This window comes from Callithrix jacchus, chromosome 8 (genome assembly GCF_049354715.1).
Source record: "Callithrix jacchus isolate 240 chromosome 8, calJac240_pri, whole genome shotgun sequence".
Taxonomy (NCBI): Eukaryota; Metazoa; Chordata; class Mammalia; order Primates; family Cebidae; genus Callithrix; species Callithrix jacchus.
The window spans coordinates 68936875-68950956 of NC_133509.1; positions in this window are offsets into that span (position 1 = coordinate 68936875).

The window sequence follows — 14082 nt, forward strand, 5'->3', positions numbered from 1 at the left end:
AATAAAAAAGATACAACATATGAATATATGAATATTTTGGGATACCAACCCTCCAAAGTAAAATATAGAACCTAGAAGCCATGAAATGTGATTACATAAAAATAACATTTTTTTAAAGACGGGGTTTTCCCATGTTGGTCAGGCTGGTCTTGAACTGCCGGCCTCAGGTGATCCACCCGCCTTGGCCTCCAAAGTGCTTGGATTACAGGCGTGAGCCACCACACCCAGCCAAAAATAACATGTTATTACATAAGAATTAAAATCCTGAATATGACAATCAGGTCATACGTAGTTTGTAAAAACTGACAAGATTTCTATTTCTTTCTTTTTTTTTTTTTTTTTATACAGAGTTTTGCTCTTGTCACCCAGGCTGGTGTGCAGTGGCACAATCTCTGCTCAGTGCAACCTCCACCTCCCAGGTTCAAGTGATTCTCCTGCCTCAGTCTCCCAAGTACCTCTCCTGCCTCAGTCTCCCAAGTGCCTGGAATTACAGGCACACACCACCACGCCCTGTAATTTTTGTATTTTTTCTAGTAGAGATGGGGTTTCACCATGTTGGCCAGGCTGGTCTTGAACTCCTGACCTCAGTGATCTGCCCACCTTGGCCTCCCAAACTGCTGGGATTACAGGTGTGAGCACCATGCCCAGCCTGACAAGGTTTCTATTTCAAGACAGCACATTGCTCACACGTTAAAACATCCCCTTTTGTTTAAGAACTTAGGAATTACCACAAATAAAATAAAGAAATATTCATAATTATATGCCAAAATAATATGAGGAATCTCCATTTGATCAGAAACTAAGGAATCTCTGGAAATTGAAAACTCTGCAGGTAGCAGATGACATATAAAGGTCATTATTTCACTCTTCCTTAATCACTGAGATTTTTCAATGTGATTCAATGATAGACAAAGATTAAAGTGTAAATTTTAATGTATTTCCTTCTGAAGGTGCTTTCTTAGGATTCTGTGTGCTGAGCTTAGTAATTCTATACTTCATTTGTATCCCAGATGAACTTCAGTGGAAAATCTTTCATCTGCCTTTCAAAAACCTTGTCAAACTTTTCATTCTGCTCAACAGTCATGTAATTTTTTGTCTCCAATGATACTTTTGTGAAGAAAACGCCCTTCTTTACTTTTTCTCCTAATTCTAATGTTTAGTAGGTTTGCATAATTTACTAGTGGGTCACATTCTCAAATGTGGCATGTCTCACTGCAGCAGCCATGGACTCCTCACTCAGTTCTTTCCCCAGAAACTTGGAGAGTTTTAATACAGAACCTCTGAGATCCTTCTTCATCTCCTCATACATTATGAACTGAATGTTGAAATGGCTTTTGTGCTCATGCCAACATGTGATACGGTCAAATCAGAGGCTTCCTACCACTTTGCCTTCTAAAAACTGCTTCATAAAATCCTCAATGGTAGCTGTATGCTTACACATTGTCACCATCTTTGAAAACCGAAAATATGGGCTGGGTGCGGTGGCTCAGGCCTATCATCCCAGCACTTTGCCAAGGCAGGCAGATCATGAAATCAGGAGTTTGAGACCAGCCTGACTAACATGGTGAAACCCCATCTCTACTAAAAAAAATACAAAAATTAGCCGGGCGTGGTGGCACACACCTGTAATTCCAGCTACTCAGGAGGCTGAAGCACAAGAATCGCTTGAACCTGGGAGCCAAAGGTTGCAGAGAGCTGAGACTGCACCACTGCACGCCAGCCTGGGCGACAGAGCAAGAGACTCCGTCTCAAAAAAAAAAAAAAGAAAAGAAAAGAAAAATGAAAATATGAGCACATAGCATCCTCTGGGTTTCTGTATAGATACATCACTTTGACTTTTTTGTTCTTTATCCCTCTTGGAATCAAGTAGTATGGGAGGTGGGTGGCAAAAAGATGAGATGGTCTTTCACAAAAAAATCATGTTTTTACTGCTGTACTCAAGAAAGGGAGCTTGATACAGTGTTTCCAGATGTTCAGTTCTCTTCCAATGTTCTTCAAAATAAATCAAACTTAATATCTGCTGACACCAGACAGTTCCAGATTTGGGGTATGTGACTATGAAGACATCAACATCTCTAATTTCAAACTCATCTCAATTTTCTAAAAAGTCAGCATCAATGCTATCATATTGAAGATATTATCCTTTAAATGTTGCTAAAGATGTCTTTGTGTCTTCCATTTTTCAACTGTTTTTCAACAGAAGTTTTTCAACTTCTGTTTTTTGTTGAAAAAGCTGCCTTTGTTTTGAAATTATATCACCTGTGTTCTGAACTAAAATTATGGGAGCTCATTTTGTATTTACTTTGCAGTATCATGTAAATATGCAAATATTGAATGTAATATAGATTGTGTCCTCATTGAGTTTTTGGGTGATACAGTTTATAATTATACCAATTATACCTTCATACATTTGTCTGATTTTGAGCTTGTAAAATAACTACTTTTTACACATTTAATAAAAAAAGGTCTCTGAATTAAAAAAAAAAAAGAAAACTTAAAATCATGGTGGAAGGTGAAGGGGAAGCAGGCACAATCTTCATATGGCGGAATAGGGCAGAGAGAATACACATTCTTCCTAAGTACACATGGAACATTCTCCAGAATAGATCATATGTTAGTCCACAAAACAAGTCTTAACAAATTCAAGAAGACTGAATCTGGCCAGACACAGTGGCTCATGTCTATAATGCCAACAGGGAGGCCAAGGAGTGCAGGTCACCAGAGGTCAGGAGTTCAGGACCAGCCTGGCCAACATGGCAAAACCCTGTCTCTACTAGAAATTAAAAATTAGGCCAGGTGCGGTGGCTCACGCCTGTAATCCTAGCACTTTGGGAGGCTGAGGTGGGTGGATCACCTGAGGTCAGGAGTTCAAGACCAGCCGGACCATCATGGTGAAACCCCAACTTAAAAAAAAAAAAATTAAAAATTAGCTGTAAGTGGTGGTGCATGCCTGTAGTCCCAGCTACTGGGGAGGCTGATGCAAAAGAATCGCTTGAACCTGTAGGTTGCAGTGAGTGGAGATCACGTTATTGCACCAGCCTGAACAAGAGTGAGACTCCATCTCAAAAAAAGAAGATTGACATCACATCAATTAACTTTTCCCACCACAATGGTATAAAACCAAAAGTCAATAGGAGGAAAAGTGAAAAAATCACAAGTATGCAGAAATTAACACACTCTTAAAAGATCTCAAATAAGCAAACTATTATTAACTTTACACCTCATGGAACTGGAAAAAAAAAAAAACTAAACCCATGGTTAGCAACAGGAAGGAAATAATGAAGATTAGAGCAGAAATAAATAAAATAGAGACTAGGAAAACCACAGAAAAGAAAAACTAAGTTGGACCTTTAGCTAGACTAAGAAAAAAGAGAGATGACTCAAATAAATATAATATAAATATAAGAGGAAACATTATAACTGATACCACAGAAATACAAGTGATCATAAGAAACTACTCTTATGAAGAAGTATATGCCAACAAATTTTTAGATTTTTTCAATATATTATGAATATCTTTTCACATTATTTCAGATGGAGTTATCTAATTCTTATAATGAATAATGTTATGGCATTTCATTGTATAGATGTACTATGATTTATCTATCAATCCCTTTGATGGACATTTGAAATGTTTCCAATTTTTCACTATTAAAAGCAAGGCTGTAGACACATACGTTGCTGATAAGATTATAAATTAGCATAGTGGAATGGATAAACAAATTGCTGTGCATAGCCATAAAATGGAATAGGATATACAACAATGAAAATGAATGAATTACACCTACCTATAACAGCAGAATAAGTTATACAAACACAAGCAAAAGAAGCAAGGAGAATATGTCAAGCACTTTCCAGTTACATACATTTGAAAAATAGGCAAAATCAAAATATATTATTTTATGGGTACATACACAGGTGATCGAAATCTAAAGAAAAGGAAGAAAATCATTATCACAGAGTCAAGAGAGTGGTTACCTATAGAGCAGAGCTACCCAATGTGAAAATAATGTGAACTACAAAAGTAAGTGTAATTTTAAGTTTTCTAGTAGTCACATTAAATGAAGTAAAAAGAAATAGTTAAAATTAAATATATTTTGTTTAATGTAAGATATTCAAAATATCCTAACTTCTACACATAAATAATATTTAAAAGTGGCCAGATGCAAAGGCTCACGCCTGTAATCCCAACATTTTAGGAGGCAGAGACGAGCAGATTGCTTGAACTCAGGAGTTCAAGACCAAACTTGACAACATGGTGAAACCTCATTTCTACAAAAAAATACAAAAATTAGCCAGGCATCGTAGCCATGCCTGTAGTCCCAGCCACTCCGGAGGCCAAGGTGGAAGGATGGCTTAAACTTGGGTGGCAGAGTTTGCAGTGAACCAAGATTGCACCACCGCTCTCCAGCCTGGGTGACAGAGCTAGAATCTGTCTCAAAAAAAACTTTTTTTCAAGTATTTTCTTTTACATTTTCTTTTCACGCTAAGTCTTGAAAATCCAGGGTAAATTTTATACTTACAGAACATCTCAATTCAGACTAACCAAAATTCAAGTGCTCAGTAGTCACACATGGCTAATGCCTATCATATTAGACAGCCCATAGTTCTAGCAGACATGAGATTCAGGAAAGAGGTTACTTCTAAAGGGAGAATTATAATTGGGAAGGATACATGTTGACTTCTGAGCAACAGGCATGGTTATCTTTCTGGGTCTATGTGTTGGTTACGTGAATATTCACTTCTTAGTTGAGTCTTCAGTTCTTCATTAAACTATATATTAGAATTTAATAAACTTATTTGAATGTGTTTTACCTCATGCAAAAAAAGTTTCAAAAATACCAAATGTTCCTTCCTGTAGGAGAATAAATTAAATTTTTTTTAAATGTATTTTTTTCTATATTTATCATTATAAACTTGAGGAAGGTGTAACTACTAGATCAAATGATACAAACACTAAAACATTTAGTAACATTAAATCACCTTCCAAATGCTTGTGCTAGTTCTCATTCCCACCAATAACAATGAATAAGAATTCTCATTTATCTCCATTTGTACCATCACTGGGTTTGATCAATTTTAGGACATTTTTGACAATTACATGTAAGAAGATATTTGGAGAGTAAGGATCATTCAATGAGTATTTCAAGAAATTACAAAATATTTCATTTATTACAAATTGTCCTTTAGCATGTATAGACATTAATAATCAGGCGGTTGTTCCTTCTTATGCCTCTGAAATAGATGGGGCATCTACATTCTTGGGCTGCCATTTCTCTGCACCAGCAACTTCACCCTGCAGGTGAACAGTATGAGAACAGCCTTTCCTTGAAAATACATACCCCAATCCTCATACTGACTAAGCATTTCACCCTGCAATCCCCCACCTAAGAGCTGTTCACACTGTCAAATCTTACCTTGAGCAGTGGTCAAATGCGAAGACCTCAAAGCTGAAGATGACTCTAATACCACAGAATGTAAATCTTTCCATGTTGGTCCTAGTCCATACCTTTCTTCTCTAACATATCACCATAGTCTGTTTCCTTTTATCTGACATTTTAAAGTGTTTAAAATATATGTTTGGGATGCCACTAATAAAACTGCCTTTAGAGATGGATTATCACCCACACAAGAAAAATGGGTTTAATTACTCTATTATTATGAAATTTTCCTTCATTTGTCAAATTTTTTCTACTCTCTTTCCTGTCTCCCCTTCTTTCCTTCTTCCCTCTTTTATTCCGTAACATTGCTTAACTTAGTTCTGACCTCTTCTTCCTTTTTCTTCAACTTGAGCCCACAGCTTGAGTATCCAGAGCCTCCGCAACCAAGATCCCCAAGACCTTTAAAAGGTGGGCCACAGAGGAGCAAGGGATGCTGGAGACATATTGAGATCTTAATCACAGTCAGACTTGCCCACAGCACTATCAAGCAGCTATATGGAGGTAAGATTACATGACAATGCTGTTTGCTGGCAAAAGCAAAAACATGGGTACAAGCAACTTGGCACCCTAAGTGAAATCATCAGAAATTAAGTCAGGCTTGCTTGTACTCTTCTCTAAACTAAGGAAAGGAGGCTGATACTGTAGAATTACATGCCTCGCAGTGTAATCAACCAGTGTGGGATTCCTAGGCCCCATCACAGAGCTCCTGAATCAGAGTCATCAAGCATGATCACCTTGCTGGAAACCACCTACCAGGGGAAAGCACAGAGTTTTCCAGCCTAACAGATAAACACATAAATCTGCACCGACCCACCTACTTCAACACTTAATATGACCTTTGGAAAGTCTCAGTGAGCCTTGCTTTCTTTATCTGTAAAGAGAGATGACACCTACCACACAGGACTACATTCTGTGTGTAAAGCACTTACACATTATATTTCTCAAAAATAAGTAGTTATTATGATATTAATATGATGATTTTAACACAGTGTGATAGGTACCATCCAATTTTTCTGAAATTTGCTTTACAATAAGCTCTTGTTATTTTAAAATTAAGAAAAATAAAGCTACTTCTATTTTTGTTGTGGAATGACAGCAAATAATAAATTAGGTACTAGATACCAAAAATAAGAGATATAATTTTTTTTTTTGAGACAGGGTCTGGCTCTGTTGCCCAGGCTGGAGTGCAGTGGCATGATCTCAGTTCACTGCAATCTCTGCCTCCTGGGCTCAAACCATCCTCCCACCTCAGCCTCCCAAGTAGCTGGTAGTACAGGCCTGTGCCACCATACCTGGTTAATTTTAGGGTTTTATTTATTTGTTAGTTTGGTAGAGATGGGTTCTTACCATGTTGCTCAGGTTGGTCTCGAACTCCTGGGCTCAAGCTATCTGCTCACCTCAGCCTCCCATAGTTCTGTAGCTAGAGTACTAGCATTTTCTTGTATGCTCCAAATTTCACAGTGTAGCACAAAGAGGACATCTACACATACAGTGGGTGTCATTGTAGGAGAGGACCCCAAGCCTAAAGAACCCAAATCTTTTTATACTAAACAGTAAGTAAGCGTGCCATTTGTTTCAGAGGTAGACATTATATCTGTCTTCTAAGGCTCTAAGCGAATCTGCTTCTTTTTCTGGAAGGAGACACTATCTCTGTCTTCCAAGGCTGTTTGCTATACAAGCATCCTTGAAGAAATAGTATGGAACAAAGACAATCAGTGCCACTGTTCACAAGACATGCGGAAATGCAAGAGACCCAGAGAGAACTTCCTCCCAACAGTGGCCATAAGACTGTATGGTTTCTACACAGTGGCGGCTCCTGGAAATTTTTCCCATAATATGCCACTCCATCAGTCACTCTAATTAATTTAACAGAGACTGGGACCAAATCAATTTGTCTCACACAGCATTTAATTAAGGGCCCTATCAACAGCACTTTGTACAGCAAGATAAGGCCATCCTGCAGTATTAACCACAACCACAGCCCCCAGGGTCCTGGTCCCATCAGCCTAACAAATCCCATACACCATCATGGTTTACTTAAGAAAGCCAAGTGGCTTTCCCTTTGTTTCTATATTGACCTTTTCACTTGACCTGAGGCATTAATCCTGGCACAGCAAGATATATCAGAGATTGCACAGACTTCACCTGAGAAGTAAGTCTGGGGTAATTCTTTCATTCATAACAACACTGGCTAGTGAGCTGAGGCTGACCTGCTTTTCCTTTCAGGGTCCAGGCAGTGTCACTGAAAACTTCTGAGAAATTTTTACCACTTCACTTTTCTAATTGGATGACTGCTGTTACAGGGATAACTGCCAGCAAAGTATACATAAATAATACATGTTTGATCTTTTTTTTTTTTTTTTTTTTGAGACTGAGTCTTGCTTCTGTCATGCAGGCTAGAGTGCAATGAAGTGATCTCAGCTGGCTACAACTTCCACCTCCCAGGTTCAAGTGATTCTCCTTCCTCAGCCTCTGGAGGAGCTGGGATTACAGGCACACACCATCACAGCCAGCTGGGTTTTGTATTTTTAGTAGAGACGGGGGTTTCACCATGTTGGCCAGGTTGGTCTCGAACTCCTGACCTCAAGTGATCTTCCCACCTCTGCCTCCCAAAGTGCTGGGATTACAGGCGTAAGCCACCACGCCCAGCCTATGAATCTGTTACCTTACTGTGGAGATCCCTCCATTCCCTAAGAAAAGCCTCATTTTGGAGAGATCTTTGTGGTCATCTGAGGACCACATGATCTGTCAGTGGTGCTTCCTTAAACACTTGAAGGGATCTTATGATTACCCCTAAAGGTGTTTTTAGGGGAGACAAGCTAACTCCTGGATTCTACACAGGAAATAAAGACCTTAGGGCACACAGGGTGCCCCTGGAAAGCAAGTGTTGTTTACATTGCTGGCCTCTCTAGTGGAACATACATCATTCAGAGGGCATAGTTTGTCAGTTTCTCCAACTTGGCCCGCTGGTAAGCTGGTAACCCTTAGGGTTTCTGGTTCAGTTTGAATCATTGAGGCTAGTCCCTGTTTTTGCAGGAATTGCCTGAGGGCTGTCAGTCCAAAGTGTCTTATTTATCTATGCCATCAGACAGGTGTTGCTCATTCACCCCACAGAACGACTAAGCAATAGCTACGGGAAGGGAGGTAAGGAAGACATCCAGTGGTGTTAATCAATGTCTTGCATGGAAGATGTAAAAAATGGGGCAATCCTCTGCTTTATCTGATAGATGCTTGCTAAGGTGAAGGGGAATAATAATCAAAAGCATGCTCAGCACCATCGTGGGAGATGGCAGATTCAGCAGTTTCACCATTTAAAGTGCTTGCGACAGTTTGGGAGAGCTGCACCTGGGCATTTTTCTTCCTGAGGAAAAAACCAGGGATGGCTCTGAAGGACATTATTAGAGATGCTTCTTCCCCCTCCAAACATCTAAGATATTCTCACCTCATGTATTGGAGCTGCTCTCTCTCCATCACTATAAAATCAGCTTGTCCTATTCCAATAGTTATAATTCACCTTTTTCCAATCATCTCTACTCATACCCAGGCCTTTCATCCAAAAGAGTCAGGTACAAAAGGGATATGGCAATTTGATAAAACTTGCAGACTCATGCCACCTACTGTGGCCTGCATGAGCCACTGGGTAACTCCTGAAGCAAATTTACTCAACCAAGTGACAATTAGCCTCATGATATAGAGTCACATCAACTCAACAAGAGAATCTAGAAGCCTGAGCCAGAATTAAGTTGAAATCCCTATGCCCCCTTCTGGCTGGGCTACCAACCCACAGGGCTGGGACTGCCATTAGTGAACAGAAAGGCAGCATGGTCAGAGAGAATTTTAAAATAGCAATAGGTCATCCTGATCATCAACCAGGAAGTGGCTAAGAGATGATCTCTTTCTGAGCATAGCCACATTCAGTGACCAAATTGCCTAATTAAGGTATATGGCCCTGAAGGAGATGAGAGGGCTAGAGTAAAATTCTACTTGAATTAATTTTTGAAGAGGCCATTCAAGTATTCAATATTAGATGCTTGCGAATGATAGGGAGAATGGAATGTCCATCAGATACCTTGACTTTGTTGAGTAGCTTTTGTGATTAAAAAAAACAAGACGAAACAAACAAAAAAAAAACACTCTTTCGTCAAGCTGCAAAAGCCCAGAGGCCATACACATGACACAGGTTAGTTTCAAGGGCTACAATAGTCTAGCTGGAATCTGCTGATCAGGTTTGAACAGCAATATTGCATTGAAAGGAATGTAAAAGGCATGTTTCACATGGTGGCAGACAAGAGAAGGGAGCTTGTGCAGTGAAACTCTCCCTTGTATAATCATCACTGAAAAAGTATCAACAGCATTGCAACGCAGTGGGTAGCCCTGAGAAGAGATCAGAGGTCTAATGTAGTCACTCTGCCAAGAACATGGTGTGGGGAGGTGGAGATGATGGGCCATGCTATGCGACCCCCCTCACTGCAACACTTTAACAAGTCTGTCTTCCAGGTAGCTTCTGCATCAGAAACAGTGTCCTTTTCTTTATTTTGTGCCAAAACTATAATGGTAGATAGGTCACCATGTCCAGTACAATGATGGATCCATTCAGAAATGGTAGCAATCTGGACAGTGCAGTCTTGATCAGCAGCTTGATACCAGAGAACTGGCCCTTACTGTGGACATCTACATGAGTGACCCAACAGTTTAACTGTGATTTATTATCACATTTGGCAGCCCCAGAAAGGGTGTCTTTAACCTACCAGTCTGTAGTTTTCCAAGTGACAGACTAAACTTCCAGGCCTTTGGCTGTAGCCCAGAGGTTAGTAAAAATATAACAAGCTTTATCAAAAGGAACACTGGCCAGGAATATGAGAATAGCCTTGAGTTCTGCAAAGAGAATGGAGCAACTCCACCCATGTTTGGCTCTGCAGAGCTGGCACTGAGGCCGAACAGTGGCAGCAGCTCAATGAGCACCATCAGTTTGAAGCTTAACCGAGTCTAGGGATTTGGTGCCCTGCATCCCAGCCGCTCTAGACATGGCTGAAAGGGGCCAACATAGAACTTGGGACACAGCTTCAGAGGGTGCAATCACCAAGCTTCATCAGTTTCCACATGGTGTTGAGCCTGTGAGTGCAGAGAAGTCAAGAACTGGGGCTTGGGAACCTCTGCCTAGACACAGAGGATGTATGGAAACTCCTGGATGCCCAGGCAGATGCCCCTTCAGGGGCAGGGCCCTCATGGAGAACCTCTGCTAGGGCAGTGAGGAAGGGAAATGTGGGGTCAGAGTCCCCACCCAGAGTCCCTACTGGGGCACTGCCTAGTAGAGCTGTAAGAAGAGGGCCACCATCCTCCAAACACCCAAATGGTAGATCCACCGATGGTTTGCACTGTGTACCTGGAAAAGCCACAGACTCAATGCCAGCCCATGAAAGCAGCTAGGAAGGAGGCTGTACCCTGCAAAGTCACAGGGACGGAGCTGCCCAAGACCATGGGAGCGCCCATCTCTTGCATCAACATGACATGGATGTGTGACATGGAGTCAAAGGAGATCATTTCGGAGCTTTAAGATTTGACTGCCCTGCTGGATTTCAGACTTGCATGGGGCCTGTAGCCCCTTTGTTTTGGCCAATTTCTCCCATTTGAAATGACTGTATTTACCCAATCTCTGTACCTCCCTTGTATCTAGGAAGTGACTAATTTGCTTTTGATTTTATAGGCTCATAAGCAGAAGGGTCTTGCCTTGTCTCAGATGAGACATTGGACTGTGGACTTCTGAATTAATGCTGAAATGAGTTAAGACTTTGGGGACTGCTGGGAAGGCACGGCTTGTTTTGAAATGTGAGGACAAGATTTGGGAGGGGTCAGGGGCATAATATGGTTTGGCTCTGTCCCCCGCCAAATCTCCTCTTGAATTCCCAAGTGTGGTGGGAGGGACCCAGTGGGACATAATTGAAACATGGGGGCAGGTTTTTCCTGTGCTATTCTGATGATAGTAAGACTTATGAGATCTGATGATTATATAAAAGTAAGTTTTGCTGCACAAGCTTTCTTTTCTTGTCTGCTGCCATGTGAAACATGCCTTTCATCTTCTGCCAGGATTATGATGCCTCCCCAGCCATGTGGAACTGTAAGTCCAATTAAATCTCTTTCTTTTGTAAATTGCCCAGCCTCAGGTATGTCTTTATCAGTAGCATGAAAACAGACTAATACAGCATCTCTTCCCAATCAGTAGAATCACCTCTGGCACTTATAAACATTCAAATTTCAATCATGTAAAACATTGATACCATTTATACATTCATCAGTGGAAGCTACGATAGTACACTAAACAGGCAACAGGGTCACTTAATTCCTCTTCACTGCAAAAATTGCCCAAATCCCAGAATTAAAGTGCCCCCTCTTCCTAAGGAGCTGCAAAGGCTGGTGCCTTGAGTAGTTATATGCAACAGTGCCATAAAGTTGAATATTTTTCCTCAGAAGTTCCCCAGCATATTCAACCAAGAGCATAAGTGCATATTGGATCTTTTTTTTTTTTTTTTTGAGACAAGTTCTTGCTCTGTCACCCAGGCTGGAGTGCAGTGGTGCAAACACCACTCACTGCAATTTCAACCTCCTGGACGCAAGCAATCCTCCCACCTTACCCTCCCAAGTAGCTGGGACTACATGTGTGCACCACCATGCTTAGCTAATTTTTGTATTTTTTGTAAACATAGGATTTTACCATGCTGTTCAGGCTGGTCTCTCACACCTGAGCTCAAGTGATCCACCCACCTTAGCCTCCCTAAGTGCTGGGATTATAGGCATGAGCTATTGCGCCTGACCAGGTCTCACTCTTAATTATCTTTCTCCTTAATAAAGCTGAGGTCAGGGTAGGAGGCAAGGGAGAGATCAAGGACACAGAAGAGCAGCTTTCTTTGAGAAAATTGAGGCTTTGCATTCAATTTCATTTTCAAGTGGCCCTCACTCATGGCTCATCTGAATGAGCTTCTGAGGTTTTCAGACCACCAAAAGGTCTGTATTAAATAACATCTCCTCACTGCTCACATTATTTGTTTCCACTTTGGGGATTCCTTAGCTTAGTAGCCATAGCTACCATTGCCCCTAGTCCAGGACCATAGCACCTGTTGTCCCATTGTCATAAGATCCCTTTTTTTTTTTTTTTGAGATGGAGTTTCTCTCTTGGTACCCAGGCTAGAGTGCAATGGAGCGATCTTGGCTCACCGCAACCTCCACCTCCTGGGTTCAAACAATTCTCCTGCCTCAGCCTCCCGAGTAGCTGGGACTACAGGCGCACGCCACCAGCTAATTTTTGTATTTTTAGTAGAGATGGGGTTTCACCATGTTGACCAGGATGGTCTCGATCTCTTGACCTTGTCATCTACCCGCCTCGGCCTCCCAAAGTGCTGGGATTATAGGCATGAGCCACCGCGCCCGGCCAAGATCCCTTTTCTAACTGCCCAGAGGAGAGTAGCAACTGAGGCACCATTTAGGCAGCTGTTTCCATCCTACTTCTAAGTGCACAGCCCCTATCAATTAGAGGCTTATTAGGGGATCCTTATTCTCTTAACTCACCCAATACTTGGGCAAATGCATTTACCTCATGATCCAAGTTGTCTCATCTTCAAACCTAGTTTATGGGTTCATTATCCCTCCTCTTCCAGAAGACATCTGTCAGCACCCCATCCTCATCACCTAAACTGTCAAGAACTATGAAAAGTCTAAGTTTTTATTCTACTTGCAAGCTAGTCTGACAGTAGATGCTAGCAGAAGACATGAGATTCTGGGTAAGAGACAAAGAACTTTATTGCTCACAGCAATAGTCAAAATACCAACATTTTCTTGTTCTGTTTCCCAAGCCCCAGTTCCCACAGGGCAATGCAAAGACCAGGTGATATCCATACATGCAGATAGTTGCATTACAGGAAAGGAACGCTGAGCATAGGGAATCTAAAGTTTTTATAATGTCCTTTGGTCCAGAAAGAGACACTCTCTATCTTCCAAGGCTCTAAATAAACTTGCCCTTCATTTTGGAGGGAGACACTATCTCTATCTTTTCTATCATATAAACATCCTTGAAAAATAATGCAGTCAGTACATCTGCTTATAAGATACACAGAAACACAAGTGGTCCATGGAGAATTATCTGATTAGCTGTACCTCATTTTATTGCCCATCTCTTTGTTGTGTTTCACAGACATTGCATCTTTTACACACTGAAGGTTTGTAGCAACCCTGCCGATAGACCCTGCAAGTATATGACACCATTTTTCCAGGCTCAAGTGCTCACTTCATATCTCTGCATCACATTTTGGTAATTCCTGCAACATTTCAAATTTTCATTATTATTGTATCTGTTATGGTGATCTGTGATCAGTCATCTTTGATGTTATTGTTTTGGGGTGCCACAAACCATGCCTATGTAACAGGTGAACTCAATTGATAAATGTTGTGTATGTTCTCACTGCCCCACTGACCAGCAGTTCTTCTGTCTCTATCCCTCTCCTCAGGCCTCCTCATTCCCTAAGACATAACACTACTGAAATGAGACCAATTAATAATCCTACAATGGCCTCTAAATGTTCACATGAAAATAAGAGTCATACATCTATTTATTATTTTTTGAGATGGGGTCTTTCTCTGTCACCTAGGCTGG